At 34.6% G+C, this 27769-nt stretch overlaps 1 long non-coding RNA gene across 1 annotated transcript in view; it reads right to left on the reverse strand.

Annotated features, from left to right (window-relative positions):
- Window positions 1-27769, reverse strand: part of LOC147915682 (uncharacterized) — a 74288-nt gene that overhangs the window by 14290 nt on the left and 32229 nt on the right. Inside the window, exons 3-4 of the long non-coding RNA XR_015554089.1 lie at window positions 16362-16382; window positions 1362-1382 (exon numbers count right to left, since the gene is read on the reverse strand). This is a non-coding gene — a long non-coding RNA (uncharacterized LOC147915682). The remainder of the gene's footprint in view (window positions 1-1361; window positions 1383-16361; window positions 16383-27769) is intronic.

The following is a 27769-nucleotide window of genomic DNA, read 5'->3' on the forward strand; positions in this document are numbered from 1 at the left end:
CTAACACATAATCCAGCTATCTCACTTCTGCGTATTTATCTAAAAGATTGGAAATCAGGATCTTGAACGGGTATTAGCACTCTCATGATCATTGCAGCATTATTCACAATAGCCAAGATGTAGAAACAACCTAAATGTTCATTGACAGATGAATGAATAAAGAAAATGTGGTTTTTGCATACAGTGGAATACTCTTCAGTCTTACAAGGAAGGAAGTTTTGCAACGTGTAACAGTATGGATGTACCTTGAGGACATCATACTAAGTGAAATATGCCAGTCACAGAAAGGCAAATACTTCATGATTCCAGTCACATGAGGTCTCTAAAACAGTAAATTCATAGAATGAAAGAATGGAGTGGTGGTTTCCAAGGTCTGGGTTGAAGGCCAAATGGGAAGTTACTAATCAATAAGCATAAAGTTTCAGTTGAGCAGGATGACTAAGTTCTAGAGATCTTCTGTACAACATTGTACCTATATTCAACAATGCTGTATTGTACACTTAAAAATTTGTTAAGATGGTAGATCTCACATTAAGTGTAATTACCACCATAAAATAAAATTTTTAAAAAGGGCATAAATTTCTATTTTACATGTATATGTCCATATATGTATGTATGTGTGTATATATATATATATATCTCCAAACTTCCCATAAGAAATCTCTTCCTATGGGAAACCTCCATTCAAACCTTTTATCAGATTAATAATCAATATTACCACTATGAATGTGTATCCTCTAAGAAGACAGGGAAAAATACAGAGATGAGAGAATTCAGAATTCTGAATTCTGACTGGGAGAATTCAGATCCCCCTATATATTAATTATTATGTCTTTTTAAAAATTTTCCTCAGTTTATCTGTCTTGTAGTACTAATGACTTTTGCCAAAAATAGAAGATTATTTATTATCCAAAATCCATTCTAATGAGGGGACTCATTAATTCTACACAGACTCTCACTATAATAAAAAAATAAGATGCCTGGAATATTTATAGTAGTTTATAAAGTAAATGATCTGAGGATATCTTCAGACAAAGTGTACATTTCCTCCACTTACAAATTCCGTAACTTCAGAATTATAGAATTAATGGAATCCATTGTCCAACATGGTTCATGTACTAAGATTTTATATAGCGAACACATTATAGTACTAATAATTGATGAAGTTTAAATGCAAATGAAAAGAACTGTACCAACTGAAGTTGGAAAGAGAAAATAATAAGCATAATAATGTAAATTTTAAAAAATACATCTGAGAAACACCTTTGTTTCAAGGCCAATGGAAGAGCAAGGAACAAAAGAATTTGAAAAGAGAACCAAAAGGCTATGTGCATAGTGTGAAAATGACTAATAGAACTTACCATTTTCTATTATAACTGTATCTGAAAAACAAAAAAAGAGATAGAGATATAGCTATATTATCAATTCATCCAGTTGTTTTCAGTAAGCCTTAATGTCACATTCTCTGAAATACCATACATAAGATTTTACTCAAACCTAGAGAGTCAGAGAAGAGAACATTGAGAATGACTCTCTCTAATGGCAAGTTATAGACATGTTTCTTGGGAATGGATATGGGAAAGAGAATGAACTTCAAAGAAAGCAAATGTCTACTCCCCTCTTGGAAGGGTTGAAAAAATACAGTGTGCACAGCAAGGGACATACCAACTTGAAAGCATACAGATCATAAGGAACAAATTTCAACGATGTTATCCAGAAAATGACCCTGATGGCCATAACAGGATGCCTTGATCTACTTCTGCTCTCAACAGCCTTAACATGAAGGTATAGCAAGCTTCTGAAGTACAGAAGAAATAAAGACAATAAATGACAGGGAAGGAAATGAAGAAAGGGAAGATAAACAAAGAAGGGAAAAGGAGAAGACTTGAAACGTGAAAATTAGTAGGGCGTATCCAAATCCAAATATGGGTAAGAGAAAGTGGAAGGCAAAAGAAGAAAAGAAATGAAAGAGAGAAAACAAGAGAAAAATCCTCTCTAAGTCAAATTAGCAGAGTGCTTGGAAGAACAAACATTACCAAGTGTTTGTAGAAGTTGACATGAAAAGTAAAATGGAGAATACCATATTAATGTTGCGGGAGACAACAAATGTAGATTAAAATTTTGTTTCTTTTAATGTTTTTAAAATCTTTATATTATGATGTTTGTTGCTAGTATATGGAAATGTAGAAATAAAATAGATTTTTGTACATTGACCATGCATACTGCAACCTTGATGAGCTCACTTAGGTCAAGTAGATGTTTTCGTGGTGGATTCCGTTGGATTTTCTACATAGATGCTGTTTGCAAATAGAAGCAGTTGTATTTTATTATTTCCAATTTGGATGCCTCTTTTTCTTGCTATCTTTTTGACTAGAAACTTCTGTGCAGTGTTGAGTCTAAGTTGTGAAAGCAGACATTTTTGCCTTATTATGACAGCAAGAAGAAAGTATTCTCTCTTTTAATATTGTGTGATGTTAGCTGTTGGTTTTTAATAGGTGTCTTTACCAAGTTGAGGATGTCACTTTCTATTCCTAATTTGCTGAGAAAGTTTATTGAGAATGGATTTTGGACTTGTTAAATGATTTTTCTGCAATAAAATTATCATATATTTTCCTTCTTTGATAATATGGTGAATTACATTGATTGGTTTTCAAATATTAAATCAATGTTGCATTCCTTGGATAACATCTACTTGGTCATGATGCCTTTTTTCTTAATCAATCTGACTAGGTATTTATCAATTTTATTGATCTCAAGGAATCAGCTTTTGTTGACTTTGATTTTTTCTGTTGTTTTCCTGTTTTCTATTTCACTGATTTCTGTTCTGATCTTTGCTATTTCCTTTTGTTTTCTTACTTTAGATTTATTTTATTTTTCTTTCTCTATTTTCTGTTGGTAGAAGATATGGTCATTGATGTGAGACCTTTCTTCTTTTCCCATAGAGACATTTAGTGTTACAAATTTCCCTCTAAGTACTGCTTTTAGCAGCATCCCGCATATTTTGATATGTGGTATTTTTATTTTCATTCTGTAAAGGGCTTCTTAATTTTCCTCTTAATTTCTTCTTTGACTCATGAGTTATTTAAAAATCTGTTATTTAGTTGCCCAATAATTGTAGATTTTCCTGGTATATTTCTGTTATTAATTTCTAATTTAATTCTATTGTGGAAAGAGAAAATAGTTTGTGTGACTTGAATTCTTTTAAATTTGTTGAGACTTGTTTTATCACCTAACACATAAACTACAGAAAAACATTCCATATGCATTTAACAATAAGATGTATTTTTTTATTTGGTGAAGTAAGTGTCCTATAAATGTCAATTAGATGAAGATTTTTGATAGTGTTATTCAAGTATAACTTCAAGTATATTCAAGTATAACAATATATTCTTATTCATCTTTTCACTACTTATATCAGTCATTGAGATAGGGGTATTAGAATCTTTGATTATGATTGGTAACTAGTATATATCTCCTTACAGTTCTGTCAGATTTTGCTATACGTATTTTGAAGCTTTGTCATCAGGTGTGTAAACATAGAGGATTTTTATGTTCTTTTGTTGAACTGATTCATTTATCATGACAAAATAACAATTTTTTGTCCTTCCTAATATTCTGTAATCTGAAATGTACTTTGTCTAGTATTAACTCAATCACTCCAGCTTTCTTTGGATTAGCATTAGCATATATATGATATATATATCATATATATTTAAATATGTATATATTATATAAATACACAAATATATAAAAATATATACTATATCAAATGTATATTTAAATACATACATGCAAATATTTTAATACTTAATTAATTATTAATTAAATAAATATTATTTACAATTAAATATTTATTTAATTAATATTATATCAATACTTTAATATTTATTAATTAAATAAATAATTAATATAGTTAATATTATATTAATACTTATTTAATATTTAATGTGCTAAAAATATATATAGCAAATATCTATTTAAATACATTTTTTTTAATATATTTGTTTTTTTTTATTTTTTATTTATTTTTATTTTTATTTTTTTAGCTTATTTGTTTATTGCAGTAACATTGGTTTATAACATTGCAAAAATTTCAGGTGTACATCATTGTACTTCTATTTCTGCATGGACTACATCATGTTCACCACCAAAATACTAATTACAACCCATCACCAATATATTTGTTTCTTTATATTTAAACTAGGCTTCTTACAGGTAGCATATAGTTGGGTTTTCTGTGTTTAATCCATCATATAGTCTCTGCCTTAAACAGGTGCATTTAGACTCTTGACATTTAATGGAATTATTGATATGGTTTGGTTTAAGTCTACTATCTTGCTACTTGTTTTCTGTTTGCCCCATCTGTTCTTTTATTTCATTTTTTTCTTGTTCTTTCTTCTTTTGCATTGACTATTTCCTCTTCTCATCTTTTAATGTCTGCTGGAATTCTATTAGTGCTCTCATTTTATTCTTGATAATTTTTTCTTCTTCTTTTTCCTCTTTATCTGAAACACAAGATATTCATGTGTGTCCATTATTTTATTAACAAAATTTTGCAGTTTTGAAACTTTCTATTTCATTTTTCTATTTAATTAATTTGAAATTACATTTTTGTTATTTATCCATTCTGCTTTTTCCCTCTAATATATCTGCTGTTCTGTTTCTAAATCTATGTGGTGAATTGTTAAACTATTGATTTGCATGTTGTCTTCTCTTTTAATTTTTTTCAAGATCATAAATTTTCTCTAAGCATGGCTTTAAGCTGCATCCCTCACAGTTAAAATGTAGCATTTTAATTCAACATTTTTCTAATTTCCATTTAATATTTTTTGACTTGTGGCTCATTCTCAGTGCATTTCTTAATGTCCAAACACGAAAATTTCTACTGTTTGGAAATTTGGTTACTGATTTCCAAACTTTGATTACTGATTTCTAGATTAATCTTACTGTGGTCAGAAACATATACTAGATGACTTCAACATTTTAATATTTGTTGTTATCTTTTTTACTTCTGGACGGTGGTTAAAGTTCCACTTTTCATTTGGCTTCCTTTGACACCACCCTGAGGGAGGAGGAGAGGCACCTCATTTTCATTTGGTGGGGGTAGAAGTTCAAAATCTTCACTTGGCCTCCACTGACAACTTGTAGGGGATGGGCATATTAATATCAGGTGGAGAATAAAGTCTCTGCTCCTCACTTTGTCTTCTTTGATACCATCCTGGAAGGTAGGAGGGGCACCTCCTTACAATCAGGTGAAGGAGAAAATCTGGGCTTCCCACTTGGCCTTTTCTTGATGATGGTGGAGATAGGGCCATAGTTTTTATCTGTGATGTTTATTTTGAGTGGGACTTTTTTTGTCTAAAAGCTTTCTGTTTTGATAGGTTGCCTGCTTCCTGGCCCATTGACTGAGAGAGCAGGCTATTTTGGGGGATTTTTTTCTGTCTATTTCCATTGACTGTTCTGGTTTGCTGGCTTCTCCAGTACTAAATCTGGGATATATGAGATTTAAAAAAAAATAAACCAGGAAACTCACCTCTGTATTGTACCTTGGGACCCTAGGTCTTTACCTGATCTGACTTCTCCCCATATTTCATAGTCTTTCTATGTTTGCTTTTTATATAATGTCCAGAATTTTTAGCTCTACTTGATGGTAAGAATAAAGCGAAGTATGTCTACTTTATCTTGGTTCAGAACTGGGCCCATTTGCTTTTATTACTTTTACATTGTTTTCTTGCTTTATTTTGGCTTAATCAAATTTTTCCTTATTCTATTTTTAATTTTTATCAACTTGGCATTATAAATTATTTTGTTATTCTTTCAGTCATAAGTTTAGAGATTACATGCATTCCTGACTTATTACAGTCTAATACAAATTACTATTTTGCCACTTTCCAGCACTTTAAAAAACTTTCTAGCACCTTAAAACACTTATAAGTACAATTTTCCTCCCTATTTTGAATAATTTTTGTCTTTTAATTCTAAGTATAGTAAAATCCTCAAAATATTACTATCATTATTTTGTACAGTCAGTAGTAATTTATATTCACATATATATTTATCATTTCCTTTGGTCTTCAATTTTTTCTTTCACTGGGATAATTTTTCTTCTGCCTAAATAATTCCCTTTATTATTTCTTAAAGTGTAGGTTTGCCTTTGACACATTATCTTGTATTCTGCTTGTCTGAATAATTCTTCTTTGGCCTCCATTTTTGAGAGATGTTTGGCTGAGTGTAGAATTGTAAGTTGCCATGTATTTTCTTTCAGCCGTTAAAGATATGTTTATTACCTTGATTGTGATGATGGCTTCACAGTTATATGCATATGTCCAAACTCACCAAATTGTATATATGTGCAATTTTTGTATATCAATTATATTTCAATAAAACTGCAAAAAAATTCATGTCATTGTTTTCTAACTGCTGTCAGCTCTCTGTTTTATTGTTACCTCTTTTTACTTTTTTAAAGTTATTGTGTCATTTTCCCTTCTTATTTCTTCATTCTTCTGATTTTTACTTTTTGAAGGGATTGAATCTTATTTTTTCTATAGCTGCTCTTTAAAAAAGTTGAGGTGAAATTCACATAAAATAAAACGAACCATTTTAAAGTGTACATTTCAGTGGCATTTAGTCATTCACAATGTTGTGCAACCACCACCTCTACCAACTTCCAAAACATTTTCACCACTCCCCGCAAAACACTCAGAAACATTTAACAGTCACTCCCAATCCTCCTATCCCCTGGAAATCACCAATTTGTTTTCTGCTCTATGGATTTATTTATTCTAGAACTTTCATATAAATGGAATCATACAATATGTGACCCTTTGTGTATGGCTTCTTTCACTTAACTTAAGGTTTTCAAGGATCATCCACATTGTGATATGTATCAGTACTTTATTCCTTCTTATTGTTGAATAATATTCCACTGTATGGATATACCACATTTTCTTTATACATTTATCTGGTGATGGGTATATTTGGGTTGTTTCCACATTTTGGCTATTGTGAATATTTGTTTACAAGTGTTTGTTTGAATACCTGTTTTCAATTCTTTCGGGTGTGTACCTAGGAATAGAATTGCTGGGTTGTAAGTAATTTATTTTTGAGAAAGAGTCAAACTATTTTCTATAGTGACTGTACCATTTTACATTACCAGCAGCAATGGATGAGGGTTCCAATTTCTCCACGTTCTCACCAACACTTGTTCTGTTCTTTTTTTTCCAGTATAATGTTGTATATAAGTGATGAAAGCAGGCATCCTTGTCCTGTTCTTCATCTTAGAGAGAAGATTCTCAGTTTTAGTCTTATCTGGTGGAAATGAAGTGGTATCTCATTGTGTTTTAATATGCATTTCTCTAATGACGAATGATTTTGAGCACCTTTTCATGTCTTCCATAATGGCTATACCAGTTTACATTCCCACCAACAGGTCACAAGGGTTCCCTTTTCTCCACATCCTAGCCAGCAACTGCTATAGCTTGTCCTTTTGATAACAGCCATTCTAACAAGTGTGAGGTGCTATCTCATTGTGGTTTTCATTTGCCTTTCCTTGATGATTTGTGATGTTGAGCACCTTTTCATGTATTTGTTGGCTATTTGTACACCTTCTTTGGAAAAATGCCTATTCGGGTCCTTTGCCCATTTTTAAATTAGGTTATTATTATTTTTTTTGCTATTGAGTTCTATGATTTCCTTATATATTGTGGATTTAATCTCTTATCATATATACGATTTGCAAATATTTTCTCCTATTTCATAGGTTGCCTTTTCAACTTATGGATTGTTTCTTTTGCTATGCAGAAACTTTTTAGTTTGATGTAGTCCCACTTGTTGATTTTTTCTTTTGTTGCTTGTGGTTTTTGTGTCATATCCAAAAAATTGTTGCCAATACCCATGTAAGGGGGTTTTTCCCTATGTTTTCTTCTAGGAGTTTTTTGGTTTCAGGTCTTACATTTAAATCTTAACTCATTTTGAGTTAATTTTTGTAAGTAGTGTAAGATAGGGATACACATTCATTCTTTGCATGTGGATATTCAGTTTTCCCAGCACCATTTATTAAAGAGAATGTCTTTTCCCCATTGAGTATTCTTGGATCTCTTGTCAGCTATTGGTTGACCATATACGTGTGGGTTTATTTCTGGGTTCTCAGTTCTATTCCATTGGTGAATATCATTTTTTTTTGCCAATATCATACTACTTTGATTACTGTAGCTTTGTAGTATAGTTTGAAATCAAGAGGCATGATCCTGCCAGGTTTGTTCTTCTTTCTCAAGATTGCGTTGACTATTTGAGTCTTTTGAGGTTGCATATAAATTTTAGGATTTTTTTTTTCATTTCTGTGAAAAATGCCATCAGAATTTTGATAGTGATCATACTGAATCTATAGATGGCTTTGGCTAATATGGACATTTTAACCATATTAATTCTTCCATTCCTTTAACATGAGATATCTTTCCATTTATTTATGTCTTTTTCAATTTCTTTCATCAACGTCTTATAGTTTTTAGTGTACAGATCTATCACCTCCTTGGTTAAATTTATACCTTAGAATTTTATTGTTTTTCATACTATCACAAATGCGATTATTTTCTTAATTTCTTTTTCAGTTAATTTGTTACTAGTGTAAAGAAATGCTACTGATTTTTGTGTGTTGGTTTCGTACCCTGCAACTTTACTGAATTTGTTTTAGTTCTAACAGTTTTGTAGTGAAGTCTTCAGTGTTTTTTTTAATGTATAAGGTCATGTCTTCTACACAAAGAGACAATTTAACATTTTCCATTCCAATTTGGATGCCTTTTATTTCTTTTTGTTGTCTGATTTCTCTGGCTAAGTTTACAGTACTATGTTGAATAGGAGTGGTGAGAGTGTGCACCCTGTTTTGTTCCTGATATTAGAGGAAAAGTTTTCAGTCTTTCACCATTGAGTATGTTAGCTGTGGGCTTGTCATCAATGGCCTTTATTATGTTGAGGTACATTCTTTGTATATCCAATTGTGCTGAGTTTTTATCATGAAAGGATGTTGAATATTGTGAAATGCTTTTCTGCATCTATTGTGATGATTATATGATTTTTAACCTTCATTTTGTAAATGTGGAGTATCACATTTATTGACTTGCGTTGTTTAAATGTTCTTGTATCCCAGGGATGAATCCCACTTTATTATGGTGTATGATCCTTTTAATATGCTGTTGAATTTGGTTTGCTAATAATTTTTTGAGAATTTTTGCATCTATATTCATCAAGGATATTTACCTGTAGTTTTCTTTTCTTCTAGTATCCTTGTCTGACTTTGGTATCAGGGTAAGATGGCCTCATAGAAAGAGTTTGCGAGTGTTCCCTTCTCTTCAAGTTTTTGGAAAAGTTGAGAAAGATTGGCTTTAATTTGTCTTTAACTATTTGGTAGAATTCACCCGTGAAGCCAGTGTGGTCTTGGGCTTTTATTGTTGGGAGGTTTTTGATTGCCAATTCAATCTCCTTACTTGTTATTGGTCTGTTCGAATTTTCTATATCTTCATGATTCACTCTTGGCATGTTGTATGTTTCTCATAATTTATCCATTTCTTATAGATCATTCAATTTGTTGGTGTATAATTGTTCATAGTAGTCTTTTATGATCCTTGGCATTTCTGTGCTATCTGTTGTAATGTCTCCTCTTTCAGTTATAATTTAATTGATTTAAGTCCTCTTTTTTTCTTTTTCAATAGTCTAGCTAAAGGTTTGTCAATTTTGATTGTCTTTTCAAAGAACCAACCCTTAGTTTTGCTAATCTTTTCTGTTGTTTTTCTGTTGTCTATTTCATCTATTTCTCCTCTAATAATTACTATTATTTCCTTCCTTCTGCTAACTTTGGGCTTAGTTCATTTTTATTTTTCTGTTTTCTTGAGTTATAAAGTTAGGTTGTTCATTTGAGAACTTTTTGGTTTATGCATTTATAGGTATAAACTGCCTCTTAGAAGTGCTTTTTCTGCATCCCATGAGCTTTGGTATGTTGTGTTTCCATGTTCAATGGCCTCAATATATTCTTTATTTCTCTTTTGATATATTTGTTGTTCAGGAGTGTGTTGTCTCATTTCCAAGTATTTGTGAATTTTCTAGCTTTATTCCTGTTATTGATTTCTAGTTTTATACCACTATGGTTGGAAAAGATACTTGATATGATTTTAATCCTCTTAAATTTGTTAAGACTTATTTTGTGCCCTAACATGATTTATCCTAAATAAACTGCTCTGTGTGGTTGAGAAGAATGTGTATTTTGTTGCTGTCAGATGGAATGCTCTTTATATATCTGTTAGATCTATTTTGTCTTCACTGTTATTTGTGTCTGCTCTTTCCTTATTGATTCTCTATGTCTGCAATCCATCCATTGTTGATAGTGAGGTATTAAATTCCCCAGCTATTATTGTATTGCTTATTTATTCACCTTTTATCTGTTAGTATTTTCTTTATATATTTAGGTGCTCTGATATTGGATGTATAAATATTTACCAATGTTATATCTTCTTGATGAATTGACCACTTTATAATTATATAATCACCTTTTTTTGTCTCTTGAGACAATTTTTAGCTTACAGTCTAGTTTGTCTGAGAAGAACTGTAGCTATTCTTGCTTTCTCTGTTCACCATTTATTGATATATCTTTTTCCTTCTCTTCACTCTCAGCCTTCACTCACAGCCTTATGTGTCTCCTTAAATCTAAAGTGAGCATCTTGTAGGCACTATAGAGTTGGATTTTGTTTTTTTATTCATTCAGCCACTCTATGTCTTTTGACTGAGAATTTAATCCATTTGCATTGAAAGTAATTATTGGTAGGTAAGGACTTATTATTTCCATTTTGTTAATTGTTATCTAACTGCTTTTTAGATCCTTTATTTCTTGCTTCCTCTCTTGATTTCTTCCTTTGTGATTTGTTGACTTTTTGTGGCACTATAATTTGACTTCTTTATCATAGTGTTTTGTGTACCTACAACAGGGTTTTCCTTTTTGGTTACCTTGAGGCTTACATAAAATATCTTATAGTTATATCATCCTATTTTAAACTGATAACAACTTAACTTCAATAGCATACAGAAACTTTATACTTTTACTTTTCCCTCCCTCATATTTAGGTTTTTAATGTTACAATTTACATCGTTTTTTATTGTGTATCCAGTAAAAAATTATTGTAGCTATAGTTATTTTTAATATGTTTGTTTTTTAACTTTTAATCTAGAGTTGTAACTTATATATGTACTACCATTACAATATTAGAGAATCAGACCTTGACTATATATTTACCTTTACTGATGTGGTTTATACATTTTTACAATGTTATATTCATTCACATATTTTTACGATGTTAATTAATATCCTTTTATTTTGGTTTGTAGAATTCCCTTTAGCATTTCTGGCAAGGTAGGTCTGGTGGCGATAAAAATCCCTCATTGTTTGTTTGGGAAAGCCTTTCTCTCTCCTTCATTTCAGAAAGACAGATTTGTCAGGTATAGAATTTTGGTTAATAGTTTTGTTTTCCTTCAATAATTTTAATATATCATCCCATTCTCTCCTGGCCTGCTAAGTTTCTGCTGAGAAGTTTTTTTTTTTTTTTTAAAGATTTTATTTATTTACTTTTCCCCCCAAAGCCCCAGTAGATAGTTGTGTGTCATAGCTGCACATCCTTCTAGTTGCTGCATGTGGGACACGGCCCCAGCATGGCCGGAGAAGCAGCGCGTCGGTGCGAGCCCGGGATCCGAACCCGGGTCGCCAGCAGTGGAGCGCGCTCACCCAACCACCAAGCCACAGGGCCGGCCCTCTGCTGAGAAGTTTACTGATAATCTTATGGGGTTCCCTGATATGTGATGAGTCACTTTTTTTTTTGCTGCTTTCAAAATTCTTTGGTTTTGACTTTTATCAATTTTATTATAATGTGTCTCAAGATATTCTTCTTTTGTTTGTTTTTGCTATCAGAGTCCCTAGGTGGATGAGGCCACTGCCCACGCTCTCAGTTCAAGGATGTGAGGTGCCAATGTTTGGGCTTTGGGTGGGTGTGCTGGCCAGGACACCTGCTCAAGTGGATCCACTGAGTAGGCTTCCTGATTGGGCAGAGTTTCTGGCTCTTTTATACAGTCAGGTGGGGCCATTTTCTGGCCTCTGTAATCATCTCTGGTCAAACTAGGTCATAGGCTGTTTTCCTTTACAGAATGGTGCCACTGGTTGGATTCTGCAATTGGGCCGGGCTATGGGCTGTGCTCTGTACTCACTCCTGGTTGGGTAGAGCCTCAGTCTGTGCTCCATAGTGGGTGGTGTTGCTCACTGGACTCCATGTTCAGGCAGGACCATAGGCTGGTCTTCATTGTCAAACGGATCTTCAGGTTGTGCTCTGTGATCAGGCAGGGTTCCAGGGAATGCCCTGAAGTTGAGTGGGTTCATGTGCTGATTTTGCAACTAGGTTGGTCATTGATTTGCTCCACTCTTGGGCAAGATCACTGGCAAGTCTCTCTGGTTGGATGGGGCCTCTAGCTATACATCACAGTTAGCTGGGCCTGGAAACCACTCTGAAGTTAGGCAGGGTCTCTGTCAGGGATCCCTGGTTGGGTGGGACTGCAGGCAACACTCAGCAATTAAATGGGGTCACTGGCTGGGCTCCCTGCCTGAATGAGGCCTCAGAAACTGATCAGGTCCATACGGGGGGCACTGTTGCTGGGTGGGGTTTTAAGTTCTGCTCTAGTGGGGCAGTACCATAGGCTAGGCTCTGAGGCTGCTCAGGGCCAGAGGCTATGCTCACCAGTTGCCAAGGCAGGCCATAGATATGCTCCACAGATGCTAGCTGTCTGTGGACACACTCCCTGGAATTGCAGGATTGGAGGCTACGTTCAGCAGTTGGGCAGGACTGCAAATTTGCTCTGCTGCATGGGCGAACAATAGGAAGTACTCCATGGCTGCCAGTCATCTTTGGCCAGGCTTCCTGGTAAGGCAGGAGTAGAAGTTATTCTCAGCAGTCGGACAGGAGTGTGAATTTGCTCCCCTGCATAATTGGGTAGTAGGATGTGCTCTGAGGCTACCAGGCATCTGAGATCATGCTTCCCAGAGAGTTTGGACTGGACACTATGCTGAGCAGTTGGACAGGACTAGGAATTTGTTCCCCTGCCTGGTCGGGGCTATAGAATAGGCTTCATTGCTGGTACAACCCATTGGCTAGAGATCCAAATCAGGCAGAACTGCCAAGTGACCTACCTGGCCGTAAGTGGCCACTGAGTCAGTTAAGCAGATAGGCAGCGCTGCTAACTGAGATCCCCACTTGAGTGGTGCTGCAAGCAGGAACGCAGTCCACCAAGATCTGAGTGCCGGTTGCTGTAAGTTCTGTCCCCTTCTCTGATCCCCAGTTGTCGAGCTCCACAGACTGCCCCAGTGATTCTTATGAAGCGAGACCAGAGTGAGCCTCTTGAGAAGTGTCCTGCCAGCTGGGGATGCTAGATGTCCACTTTGGGTTCTCTTTTTCCCACTGGAGAAACCGTAGGCCCAAGGCGGGCTAGGGTCCAGGGCTCTTGGTGTGGCGTTGTGCTGGCCTGTGGGAGGGGCAATAACATCTAAGTAACATCAGTCCTCTTACCCTTCTAAAGTGGTCCTTCTTGGTCTCTGTCGTCCAAGGAGGTGCTTCAGCCTCACCCCCAGGTTCTGGGATTTTCACAGGGGTATCTTATCTGGGGACAATTGCTAGTTGGTCTCTTGCGAGGAAGACTGAATTTGGGAATGACCCACGTTGTCATCTTGGTGATGTCATTCCTCTTCCATTGACTTCTTAATTTCAGAAATTATAATTTTCAATTTCAGAATTTCCATTACATTTTAATAGATTCCATTCTTGGTTAAATTCTTGATATCCTCTAAATATATAGTCTCTATTTTTGTTTCTAATATTTTGAATATATTTTTTCTTGTTATTGTAGTCCTTGTCTAATAACTCCAAGGACATATATCACAAGAGACTGTTTTTCTTTTGATTTTTGGTCTATTATATATTGAACGAATGGTGAATATTTATATTAAAAATAGTACAGTCTCCAAATGATGCTATCTTCTTCCACCCAAGAGGATTCTCTCTTATTTTTGCTAGGCAGATAGAGTTGTGTGTAATTAATATCACTCAGTCAAGGACTGAACTAAGATGACTCTCTTGTGGTTTCTGTAACTCAATTTAGCTCTTGTTTACTTCTTTTCATAAGGTATAACTCTCCAAAGCTTTCAAATGAGACCCTGGTATGTTCAATTGAACCACTTTGCCTTGTTGGCGTTTAATTCCTTAGCATTATGAATATTTATAAGTTTCAGTGCCTTTCAGTGATTTATGGTTGAGATTTTTAGCCTTAAGTCTTGAACAGGTTTAGAATTTGGCAAATATCGTAGGCAGTCTTTTTTATATTCTTCGAATGTGATTTTGTCACACCAGCACCTGTGATTGCCAAAAACTTTGTTGTTTTCTATGTCTTATAGCAGCAGTCCTGTGTCTGGCTAAACTCAGATTCTCAGCCTCTTGACACAACCAGAATCACCATATTCCCCCAGGAACAAAGTTGTTTAAGATATTTCATCTCATCTCTTTGAGTTTTTCTAATTCTCTGATTCATAGACATTCTAAGCACTATTATTTGTATATCTCTCTGATATAGTTCAATAATTGAGTTTTGTATTTTATCTGGCTTTTCTAGTATTTATCCTAGTGGGAGCAGTGTTCAGCTGAATACCTCTCCAACACACCCAAAGATTGAACTGTTCTCAACTTTATCTTAAGTTTTGAAGAACATTTTAATTTTATTCACAATTGTGTATTGGTAGTAACTGTCATTAAGCAATTTGAATACATGCCTCCATTGTCATATTGAAAATATGGCTCCATATTCCAATGCTTCTGTGGAGAAGTAATCTGTATGTCTTATTGTTTTTTGTTTCAAGATAAGATGTCTTTCTTCTCTGACTGGTTTAATTTGGTTTAATTCTTGAATCTGGGGTTTTTATTACCTTTTTTTACCTGGGATTTAAGAAATCAACATCTTGCATTCTCTTTTCTGGGATTTCAAATGCACATAACTTGAAACTTTTCAACTGATCCTATATAGCACTCAGATCCTATTATAGCACTCTCTCTACTTTTCATTGTTTTTCTGAGCTGTATTCCAGATATTTTTTCCCACTTATTATTTATTTCAATTATTCTCTTTTTAGCCTTGTCTAATATGTTTTTAAACACAACCATTTTGTTAAATATAATTCTATCACGTTTGTGGGCCTAGTTATTTTTAATTGAATTCCAGATAGTGTAAATAAAAGATTAAAAAAATTTGAGACTCTCAATAGTGTTATCTTCTGCTAGAGATTATTTCTGACAGGTGACTAGGCTAGGGACACTAGCAATAGCATATTATTTTAGTCTTAATAGGGATTGATATGATTCAAATACAATCTTCATTTTCTGTGAGAGTTAGTCTAGTTCTATTTTACTCTTAGTTTCACGGTGTGGTTCTTTAGGTTGTGGATGCATATTATGGCAGTTTACCATCTCTCTTGTCCTTGATGAACTCTGAAATAAATTATGTCCCTTTAGCTCTTGAAGTCTTAGAACACCACTCAACTTTTCAGCACTCTTGTTTGTAATGACCTTGAACCACAATGTGAAAAGAAGTTCCAAATAGCATGCCCATTTCTTTTAGTTTTGTGTTTATCTCAGATTTTGACCTCAAAGTCCCGCAGATTGCACTGCCAAAGAGAATTTTATGTTTTGTTTAGCTTTTCTAGTTGTTATTAGTAGGAGGATTGTTCACCTTTGTTAGTCTACCATTACTAACAGCAGAAACCACAATACATGTGAAATCTATTTAAATCAGAATTTGTACCCCTTCAATGCACCTAATATTCTCATTCAAAAATAAGCAATTATGTCCATATTGTTAAATCAAAAATGTACATTTCTGACCTTCTTTTCACTTTCTTCAGAAATTGAATACCTGTTTCAAAACTCCCTTGTTCTTATAAATTTCTCTTACTCTGGATTACATATTACTAACCTATTCTGTACACACTCTTACCTTCTTTAATTTTTTCTTACTTTTCTCTAAGTCCATTAAATACTGGTTTGACAAAGGCCAGTTTATAAAAAATGATGCCTTACATAATATGTCTTTAAGTCTGTATGCAAAATGAATAGAGTAATGCAACACTCCTTTGTAAAAATAATGTAAGAAACTATAAATCCTCTAAAAATGAAAGCTTGATTTTTGTAGACTCCGGAACAAAGCTAATTGGAGTACAAAGACAGAAAATATCATATCCAAAATCTGCTACTTCACAAAATATAAAATTATCTAGAGGTAGGGGGATAAATGATACTCACATTTTCCTTGAGATAATGTCTCTATGAAACACAAAGAAAAATAAATTAACATTTATTCAGGGGTCACAACAAATTTTAAATCATTTTTCCAGGAGACATAACATAATATTCTTTAAAACTTTATCTCTATAAATTTATTTCATACATAATAAATAGCAAGTACAGTTCTTAAATTTTAGAACTGTAGGACATCTCCCATTTACTTTATCACAGTCTATAATATTAGGATCCACAAATTTTATTTTAAACAAGATACACACATGAGTTTTATGCACATTAGTAATTGAGAACAACTATCTTGCAACCTACCTGTACATAGAAAAGCAGCAAAAGTAATAATTAATTTCAATAATTTAGAAATTGCCTACAACTTAGATACATTGGAAAATAAATAACAAACATTTAGGTTCCAAATGGCAGTTAGGTAGTAACCACTGAAGCAACTTTCTCCAACTTCTCATTAAAATATCTACACATAAATAAATAAAATTTCATCATGCTATCAAAAGCAAAGGTTGACAACAACCAAGGTCAAGATCTAGGATAGATCTTATTTATTGCAAAGGAGTTGGATCTGGACTAAGAAAACATAACCTGACTTCAGCATACTGAGTAACCCATGTTATTTAATCACACAGAAACTTTCAACCAAAAATATGTCAAAAGACATTAGGGTACTCCCTCACTGTTTATGCCATGACTAAGAGGACCAAAGCTTAATCAAAATTAAGGTTTACAATTGTTCTTCTCTGTGCTTCAGTGCTGATCTCCAAGTCAATGGAAGAATAAGATAATTTTTCCTATCTGCATATTTATACATGTGGATAGAGATGTCACATCATATGTGACAATCAAGGAATAAGTAATTTTTAGTGTTTAGCTTCTGGGTAGAAAATAGAATATTATGACGGGCAAATGATTCCATTGTGAACAAGTAGAAAAAAGCAGATAAATGGAAAAGTGATATTTCTTAAGACGTTGGAAAGCTGTGAATACAAACAGGTTGTAAATGCCCAAATTCCAGAGAAAGAGGGGCCCATCCTGGATGAGTAAATATTCAAAGCCACTTTTTTCCTTTGGGGCATTTCCAAACTTAGCATACATAAGCAGAGTATTAGACTTGTTATAGGCAAATGAGATTTTGTTTGTAGAAGGAAATTTAGTGGATTTTTAACAACTGCATCGACTGCTATGGTGCACTGGAATCTGTAGAAGTTCCAGAGTACAGTTGGTTTTTCCCTGCCATCCTGACTACTTCTATCCTCCCACAGAATATTTTCAGACTGCTGGCAATGGAAAAGACAAGAGGTTCAGATGGAAAGGCACAGACAGAGATATCCTGCAGTCTTATATTGCTTGGGAGACAGTCCCACTGGACAGAAGACCCTGTAATAAATGAAAGGCAATGCTGGACTAAAAGCAACTAAAAGTGCAATCCAGAATCCAGCTCAACTCATGTTTGGATAAAAGTGTTCAGTCTCAAATTCTAAGTGCTTGACAACAGAAGAGCATACCTTCTCTAGTGGAAAATAAGTCCAGTTCTCATTGTATGGTACTTTTACACACATCTGACATAAAATAATGAAAAAAAATAAAATGTATAGGCAAAAAAAAAAAAATAGCAGGAATTAAACTCTTAATTAAGAGAGAAAGAAGCCAACAGAAGTAGATCCACAGATGCTCCTGTTGTTGAAATTAGCAGTCTTTAAAATAATTTACAAATATGTTTTAAAATATTGAGAAAATAGACAAAACATATGAAAATGATGAATTTCTACAGAGAAATTGAATGTCAATGAAAACAACCAAATGGCTTTCCAGTTCAAGATGATAGTGTAGGAGGATCCTCAGCTCACCTCCTCCCAACACATTGAATCTACAGCTACATATGGAACAATTTTCTCTGGAGAAAACCCAAAACTAGCTTAGCAACTCCTACATATTGAGGAAATGAGAAAAAAAAAAGCCCACATGAAAGCACAAATGAGAGGCTGAGACATAAACTTACCACAAAACCCACCTCTGGCACAGTGACCCACAATTGGGAGGGATATCTAAACCTCAAGCTTCTTACTGAGAAGTGAAAGGTTTGAACACCACACCCGGCACCCTCGCTTTTAAGATATACACATGAGAGATGAGCCCCTAAAACATCTAGTTTTGAAAGCCAAAGGGGCTTGTGTCCATGAGACCCACAAGGCTATAGTGAATTGAGAAACAGTTCTTAAAGGGCTCACATATGTGGACTCATCCATTCCAGGGCCTAGCGCAGAGGCAGTTGACTGAAAAGCCCCCACACTTTCTGTGAGAGAACCTTGTTTGCTTATCTTAAAGTGTTAGACTGAAGGCAGGCATCTAATTGAACACACGTCTATGGGCCTACTAAAATACTCTCCAAAGATGGAGGCCAGCAGATGCCATCTTTGTACTGTCCCTCTGCCTCACTCCAACTTGCCAGCATCTCCCAGAAAGGAGCTTGTATCCTTGTCTTGTGACTCAATTTTTGTGGCTGCTACCCAGAGATCACCCTTAGGTCGCCTGGCTCTGGTGACCAGCAGGGCTTATGCTCATGGGTCTCACAGGACCATAACAAGTAGAGAAAGAGTTCATAACTTACTACCACCCCCAGGGCACAGCAGAGAGGCGACAGACTGAGGTACCTAGTCTTTCTGTGAAAGAAGCCTATTAACTTTATGTTCAGAGCTGTGGTGTGAGAGGAAGTCTTCTAATTAAACACACATCTAGGGCCTACTGTAGTCCTCTCCAGAGTTTTCAGAGGGTAGGCACTGTCTTCAAGCTTTCCCTCTGCCACGCTATAGAGTGTTGGTAACTCTCAGGAGATAAACAAAATTGACAAACCTTTAGCTAGATTCACCAAGAGAAAAAGACAGAGGACTCAAAATAATAAAATCAGAGATTAAAGAGGAGATGTTACAACTGATCCCACAGAAATACAAAGGATCATAAGAGACTACCTTGAACAATTATATACCAACAAATTAGACAACTTAGAAGAAATGGATAAATTTCTAGAAACATACAATCTACCAAGGCTAAATCAGGAAGAAATGGAAAATCTGAGCAGACTGATTACTAGTAAGAAGATTGAATCAGTAATAAAAAAAAACCCAACAAACAAAAGTCCAAGACCAGATGGCTTTAGGGTGAATTCTACCAAATATTTGTAGAAGAATTAATACCAATCCTTTTCAAACTCTTCCAAGAAAAAGAAGAGGAGGAAACACTTCCAAACTCATTTTACAAGGTCAGCATTACCCTCATGCCAAAGACAGGCAAGGGCACCACAAGAAAAGAAAACTACAGGCCAATATCTCTCATGAATGTAGATGTAAAAATCCTCAAAAAATATTAACAAATTGAATTCAACAATACATTAAAATGATCATACAGCATGACCAAGTGGGATTTATTTCAGGGATGCAAGGATGGTTCAACATCTGCAAATCAATCAATGTGATATACCACACTAACAAAATGAAGGATAAAAATGATATGATCATCTCAATAGATGCAGAAAAAGCATTTGATAAAATTCAACATCCTTTTATGATAAAAACTCTCAACAAAGTAGATAGAGTGAATGTACCAAATATAATAAGGCCATATATGCCAAGCCCACAGCTAACATCATACTCAATGGTGAAAAGCTGAAAAGTTTTCCTGTAAGATCAGGCTCAAGACAAGTATGCCCACTCTTGCCACTTTTATTCAACATAATATCAGAAGTCACAGTCAGAGCAATCAGGCAAGAAAAAGAAATAAAAGGCATCCAAATCAGAAAGGAAGACGAAAAACTGTCACTATTTGCAGATGGCATGATATCATATATAGAAAATTCTAAAGACTCTACCAAAAAGCTGTTTGAATAAACAAACTTAGTAAAATTGCAGGATAAAAAATCAATATTCAAAAATCAGTTCCATTTCCACACACTAATAATGAACTATGAGAAAGGGAAATAGAGAAAACAATCCCATTTACAACTGCATCAAATAGAATAAAATATCTAGGAATAAATTTAAACAAGGAAGTGAAATACCGGTACAATCAAAACTATAAGACTCGGTGAAAGAAATTAAAGAAGACACAAATAAATGGAAAGATATTGCATGATCATGGATTGGAAGAATTAATATTGTTAAAATGTCCATACTACTCAAAACAATCCACAAGATTCAATTCAATCCCTATCAAAATTCCAATGACATGTTTCACAGAAATAGAACAAAAACCTAAAATTTATATGGAAGCACAAAAGACTCCAAATAGCCAAAGCTATCTTGAGATAGGAGAACAAACCTGGAGGCATCACACTTCCTGATTTCAAACTATCTTACAAAGCTATAGTAATCAAAAGAGGATGGTATTGGCACAAAAACAGACACATAGATCAATGGAACAGAATAGAGAGAGAAATAAACCGATGCATATATGATCACTTCATTTATGACAAAGGATGCAAGAATATACAATAAAGAAAGGATAGTTTCTTCAATAAATGCTGTTGGGGAAAGTGGACAGCCATGTGCAAAAAAAAAATGAAACTGGACCACTATCTTACACCATACACAAAAGTCTACTCCAGGTGGATTAAAGACTTGAACGTAAGACCTGAAACCATAAAACTCCTACAAGAAAACCTAGGCAGTAAGCTCCTTGACATTGGTCTTAGTGATGATTTTTTGGATTTGACGTCAAAAGCAAAGGCAACAAAAGCTAAAATAAACACGTGGGGCTGCATCAAACTAAAAGTTTTGACACAGAAAAGGAAAGCATCAACAAAATGAAAAGGCAACCTACTAAATGGGAGATAATATTTGCAAATATCTGATAAGAGGTTAATATCCAAAATATACAAAGAACTCATTCAACTTAATGATTAAAAAAAGGCTCCAATTAAAAAATGGGCAGATGATTTGAATAGACATTTTTCCAAAGAAGACATATAAATGGTCAACAGGTACACGAAAAGTTGCTCAACATCACTAGTCATCAGGAAATACAAATCAAAACCACAATGAGATATCACCTCACACCTGTTAGAATGGATATTATCAAAAACAAGAAATAACAAGTGTTGGTATGGATGTGGAGAAAAGGGGTCCCTTGTGCACTGTTGGTGGGAAAGTAAATTGGTGAAGCTACTATGGAAAAGAGTATGGAGTTTCTTCAAAAACTTAAAAATAGAGCTACCATATGATCCATCAATATCATTTCTGGATATTTATTCAAAGGAAACAAAAACGCTGACTCAAGAAGATATATGTACCCCCACGTTCATTGCAGCATTGTTTAGAATAGCCAAGATATAAAAGCAACCTAAGTGTTCGTCGATGGATGAATGGATAAAGAAAATGTGCTATAGCAAAAGTGTGATTTTATATATATATATATATATATATATATATATATATATATAGCAATATTATGCAGCCATAAAAAAAGGAAATCCTGCCATTTATGACAACATGGATGGACCTTGAGGGCATTATGGTAAGTGAAATAAGTCAGGCAGAGAAAGACAAATATCATATGATTCAAAGCATATAAATACATGTGGTATCATTAAAAAAAGTAAACTCATAGATACAGAGAAAAGATTGATGTTTGCCAGAGGCAGAGGGTGGGATGTGGGCAAAATGGGTAGGGTGGTCAAAAGGTAGAAACTTCCAGTTATAAAATAAATAAGTCCTAGGGATGTCATGTACAACATGGTGACTATAGTTAATAATATTGTATTGTATATTTGAAAGTTACTAAGAGAGTAGATCTTAAATATTATCATTATAAGAAAAATAAATTTGTAACTACATGTGGTGATGGATGTTAACTAGACTTATTGTGGTGATCATGTCACAATATATACAACCATAAAATCATTATGTTGTACACCTGAAACTATAATAATGTTATATGTCAGTTATATTTCAATAAAAAAGGAAAAAAAAACCTTAATTTTTCTATCATATATTCACCTATTTTCTACTTGTATTTAGGGATGTTTCTAAATATTTTCACTTATCATTTGTTTATATTTCATGTCATTTGTACATAGCTTATATTTTCCTTTTTCTCTGTAAGATGAACTTCAACAAAAACATAATAACTACTGTTGGATAAGACTTTATTCTCGATCTTGCGGATGAAGTAGCATGGTTTCTCAATTTATCGCACTTTCTTATCTGGGTCCCTCATTATTCCTTCTTTTCTTTGGATACTAGCATTGCCTACCAGTTTTATGTATTTTTCATGTCCCATCTCTCCTCTGCCCTTCTCTTTTTCTCCAGCCCTCGTGAATTTCTTTATTACTTCTGTTTCACAGACTTATATGGCTTCATTAGAAAATTCTTCAATAAAAGAGAGAATCAGATGTATAAAATATTTTTCTTAAAGATTCTTAGTCAAACATCCCTTTCTAATTTTGAAAACCCCTTAACAGTTACCATTTATTTGCTACTTTTGTAATATCTCTTCAGAATAAAATTAAATCAGGAAGTGGTAGCAAGATCTCTGTGGATCCTTCTTAGAAAATAATTTGCAAATTATTCCAAGGAACTGAAAAAATGTTATTTTAAAACATCTTATGACAAGTATTTGTGAGTTCTAAGCAAAGACAAACAAATGAGGTGAGTCCTATGATTATCCTGGCTTTCTGTCTTAAGGCACTTTCCAGAGCTCAGTTCAGGGAGAGTAGTGCTAGGAAAAGCCTGGTGTTAAAAAGTCAGTAAAATCTATTATTTTCAAACAATTTCTCTGAAAATAAGAGAAAAAATAAAATTTACTCAAAATTTAAGAGAGCAGGACATCTACTTCAGGGCAATATAAAATAAAAAGCACCAGATTTACCGTCCTGCCTGATACAACCAAAAAAATAAATGAGTCAATTACTCAAACAATGGTCTTCAAGATGCAGAACATCAGTGAACAAAGGAAAATGATCTCTGATAGACAAGCAACAGAAAAGGTAAGCCTTATAATTTTCCCAGCCTACTAATTTGAGAGAGTTTCCGGGCTGTGGCACTAGAGGAGAAACTCAGGCAGAGCCTGACAGCCTCCCTGAATTAAGGACGTGAGAGTGAGAGTCTAGGAATACCAAAGAGATTAGTATTCATAAGACACAGAACCAGAGAGGAGAGAGCAGTGATGAACACTGACATGTGTAAAAACTACCCAAGGCTGGGAAAATAACAACCTCAAAGGATAAGGGAGAACAATGCCTGATGCTTATATGTCAAGGAGAGTGTCTGTTTGACATGACATTGGGCAGAGCACCCAGAATGTTCTTGTTTTGGTAGCGGTAAATAATTAGCCCCAGACTGAACACTGCTCCAGTATTGCCTAAAATATCTTAAATGCAAAATATTAAAGGACCAGACTGTATCCAAGTAACTTAATTACATCCAATAATGAAAGTCAAGAAGATGTATAGAAAAATAATTTTTTCAGCACCAAGACAAAAATTAGCAACATCCGTCATTCAAACTAAAATCACAAAATATGCAAAGAAGTAGGAAATATGAACCACAACGAGGAAAAATATCAATCAAAACACATTATACAGATATTAGAATTACCAGACTAGTACATTAAAATACACAAAATAATTGTATTTCATATGATCAAAATTATGTAGAGACATTAAAGTTATAAAAATGAATCAAATAGGAGCCAGCCCAGTGGCATAGTGGTTAAGTTAGCAAACACCGCTTTGGCACCTGGGGGTCACAGGTTTGGATCCTGGGCACGGACTTATGCACCACTTATCAAGCCATGCTGTGGCAAGTGTCCCACATATAAAGTAGAGGAAGATGGGCACAGATGTTAGCCCAGGGCCAATCTTCCTCAGCAAAAAGAGATGTTAGCTCAGGGCTAATCTTCCTCTCCAAAAAAAAAAAAAAAGAAAAGAAAAAAATTGAATCAAATAGGACTTTTAGAGACATAGCCTAAAATATGTGATATGAGAAATACACTGGATGTAATTAATGGTAGATTATACACGGTAGAAGGAAATATTATTAGAGAATTTGAAGACATAGGAATGGAAACAATCAAAATGAATTGCACGGGGCCGGCCCCGTGGCTTAGCGGTTAAGTGCGCGCGCTCCGCTGCTGGCGGCCCGGGTTCGGATCCCGGGCGTGCACCGACGCACCGCTTCTCCGGCCATGCTGAGGCCGCGTCCCACGTACAGCAACTGGAGGGATGTGCAGCTATGACATACAACTATCTGCTGGGGCTTTGGGGGAAAAAATAAATAAATAAAATCTTTAAAAAAAAAAAAAAATGAATTGCACGGAGAGGAGAGGATTTACAAAAGGAGCAGACCATTAGTGTGCCGTGGAACAACTTCAAGTAGTTTAGTATCTGTGAAACTGGAGTGCCTTAAAGAAGACAGAGCTGTGGGGTCAGAAAATGTGTCTGTAGAAACAAAAAGACCAGCAATAGCCTAATTTTGATGAAAACTATAAGCTCAGTGACCCAAGAAAATCAATGAATCTTAAGCACAAGAAGCATGAAGAAAACTTCAAGGCATATCATAATTAAATTGCACAAAAATCAGATTTCTCATTATTATTTAAATCTCTTCAAAAAATATTGACTGTTTAAACAAATAATAATGCACTGTAGGGTGTATAACATGTAAATTAAGTACATGATAACAATAGCACAAAGGTCAGGAAGGGAAAAACAGAAGTATAATTTTATAAATTTTTTATACTATATGTTAAGAGGTATAATATCAATTTAACATATGAGTGATAACTTAAAAATATACACAGTAAACACTAATAACCACTAAAATAAAGCAAAAAGAGTTATAGAAAATAAGCCAAAAAGAAGATAAAATGGATTCAGAAAAATGAGTTAAGTAATCCAAAAGAAGCATAAAAAGAAGAAAAAGGGAAAAAAGAACAGATGGGGTAAAGAGGAAACAACATGATGGTATATCTAAACCTAAGCATATAAAAAATGACATTAAATGTAATAGGCTTAAATGCACCAATTAAAAAACAAATAGTTGCAGATTGGATAAAAGTGAAGGCCCAGATACGTGCTATCTATAAGAAATCCACTATAAGTATAAAATAATATGTTAAAAGTAAAAGGATGGGGAACAATATACCATGCTAAATTTAATTAAAATAAAGCTGAAATGGCTATATTAACATCAGACAAAATAAATTTCAGACCAAAGAATATTACTTGGGAGAAAGAAGTTCCCAGAATATTACCTGGGAGAAAGAAAGAGGTGAATTCTTCAAGATGACATGATAATTCTAAATGTTTATTCATCTAATAACACAACTTTAAAATACACAAAGCAAAAACTGATAGATCTGCAAGGAAAGATAGAAAAATCCACAATTTTACCTGAAGATTTCAACATCCCTTTCAAAATAATTTATAAAATAAGAAGAAAGAAAATCAGTTAATATATAAAATATATAAACAACTCTATCAATCGACTTTATGTAATATAATTATGTAATTGTAGAGTACTCCACCCAACAACAGGAGAACAACATTCTTTTCAAGTTCACATGAAACATTTACTAAGATAGAACATATTCTGGGCTGCAAAACAGATATCAACACATTTAAAGAAAAAATTCATACAAAGTATGTTCTCTGATCAAAATGAATATAAATTAGAAACCAGTAACAAAGATTCCTGGAAAAAGCCCAAATATTTGGAACAAAATAATATATGTCTAAATAACTATGGATCAAAGAGGAAACTGAAAGGGAAGTTAGAATGTATTTTGGATTGAATATAAATGTGAACTCAATATACCAGAATTTGTTGAATGTTGCTAAATCAGTCCTTGGGGAAAACTATAACACTTAATGCCTATTTTAGGCATTAAATGCCTAATCACTCAAATCAGTGACATCAGCCTCTATTTTAAAGTACCAAAAAGGAAGAGAAAGTTAAACTCAAATTAAATAGGATAAAAGAAATATTAAAGATCAAAGCAGGAATTAATAAAATATAAAATAGAAAAGCAATGCATTACAAGTGATTTCACAGAAACAAAAAGGATTATAAGATAACACCATGAACAACTGTACTTCAACAAATTGAATAACCTAGATAAAATTGGCAAATTCTGGGAACCACAGACCTTACCAAGACTGAATCATGAATAAATAGAAAATGTGAACTGACCTATAAGTACTGTAGGATCCCAAAAAGGGAACCCCAACTTCAGCCTCGGGAAGGCGCGGACCCACAGACACAGAAGACCGAGCTTGATGCAAACGCAAGAGGTAAGAGTTTTATTAAGCGGAGCTCCGGGCCGACACGTGTCTCTCGCAGGAGACAGAGGAGTCGACCCCGGACCTTAAAGGGCAAATTCTTATATAGGGTTTGGAAGCACAAAGCGGGAAAAGGTTGGCGCGGTCTTACATGATTGGCTAATTTAAAACATTTAAACAGTTACATTTTATGGCGCGAATTGCTATGGCGCTGGCGATTATCAGGTTACACACATGCGTCCCCATCTGGACCCCCTCCACCCCGACCCTCCCAAACTTATCCCTCTGGAGCACTCTCTTGTTCTCAATTCTTCCCCGAACAGTTTAGGGTGGGTCTTTCATGAATAGAGTCAGTCAGGATTGATAAACGTTCCCTCCTATACCAGGAATCCTTAGGGCGTGGAGGTGCCTGTCTCTAAGGTAGTAACTTTTAAATTTTTAATATAATTTACTTCCTTCATTCCCCACTTCTTCTTTTGTCCCTAGTTCTAATCTTAGAACTTAGTTTTCGGTGTCTACTATTAGTGGCTCATTGCGTGGGAGAGCTTGGTAACGGCGTTGGAGCATCATAGCATGCACTGCATTGACCCTTTTTCTTATGAAAGCAGTAATTCTATTGAAAACACACGGTCCGAAGACCAAAAGTAGACAAAGAATCAGCAAGGGTCCTGCTAGGGAGGATAGTAAGGTCGTCATCCAGGGGGACTTAGTGAACCAGGATTCAAACCAGCTTTGTTGCGCCTCCCTGCTTTGCTGCCTCATGTCTAATCTTTTTCTATTCTGGAGCACTACTTCAGACAGGGAGGTGAGGGACTCCTCTAATTTAGAGATGGACTGTTCTAAAGTCCTGAGGTCTTCATCTATAGCATTGCTCAAGGCAGTTAATCCCCTTTCTCCTGTGACTAAGGCCGTAGTGCCAGTCCCTACGCCATGACAACTCCCAGTCCCAGGAGTACAGACAGGTGAGGGATACTGGTTCTCTTTTCCATAATCTGGATCTCTGGTCAAATTCATCCTCGAAACTATTGGCAGTAAGATAATAAATTCTAGGCACCAACTGCACAAGCACGCAAAAATCTTGTGACGAATTGAATACGCTAGTTGAGATGCAGGGGGTCAGGCCTGTGGA

The sequence above is a fragment of the Ceratotherium simum genome, chromosome 13 (assembly GCF_057802395.1).
Source record: "Ceratotherium simum simum isolate JZ-2026a chromosome 13, ASM5780239v1, whole genome shotgun sequence".
NCBI lineage: Eukaryota > Metazoa > Chordata > Mammalia > Perissodactyla > Rhinocerotidae > Ceratotherium > Ceratotherium simum.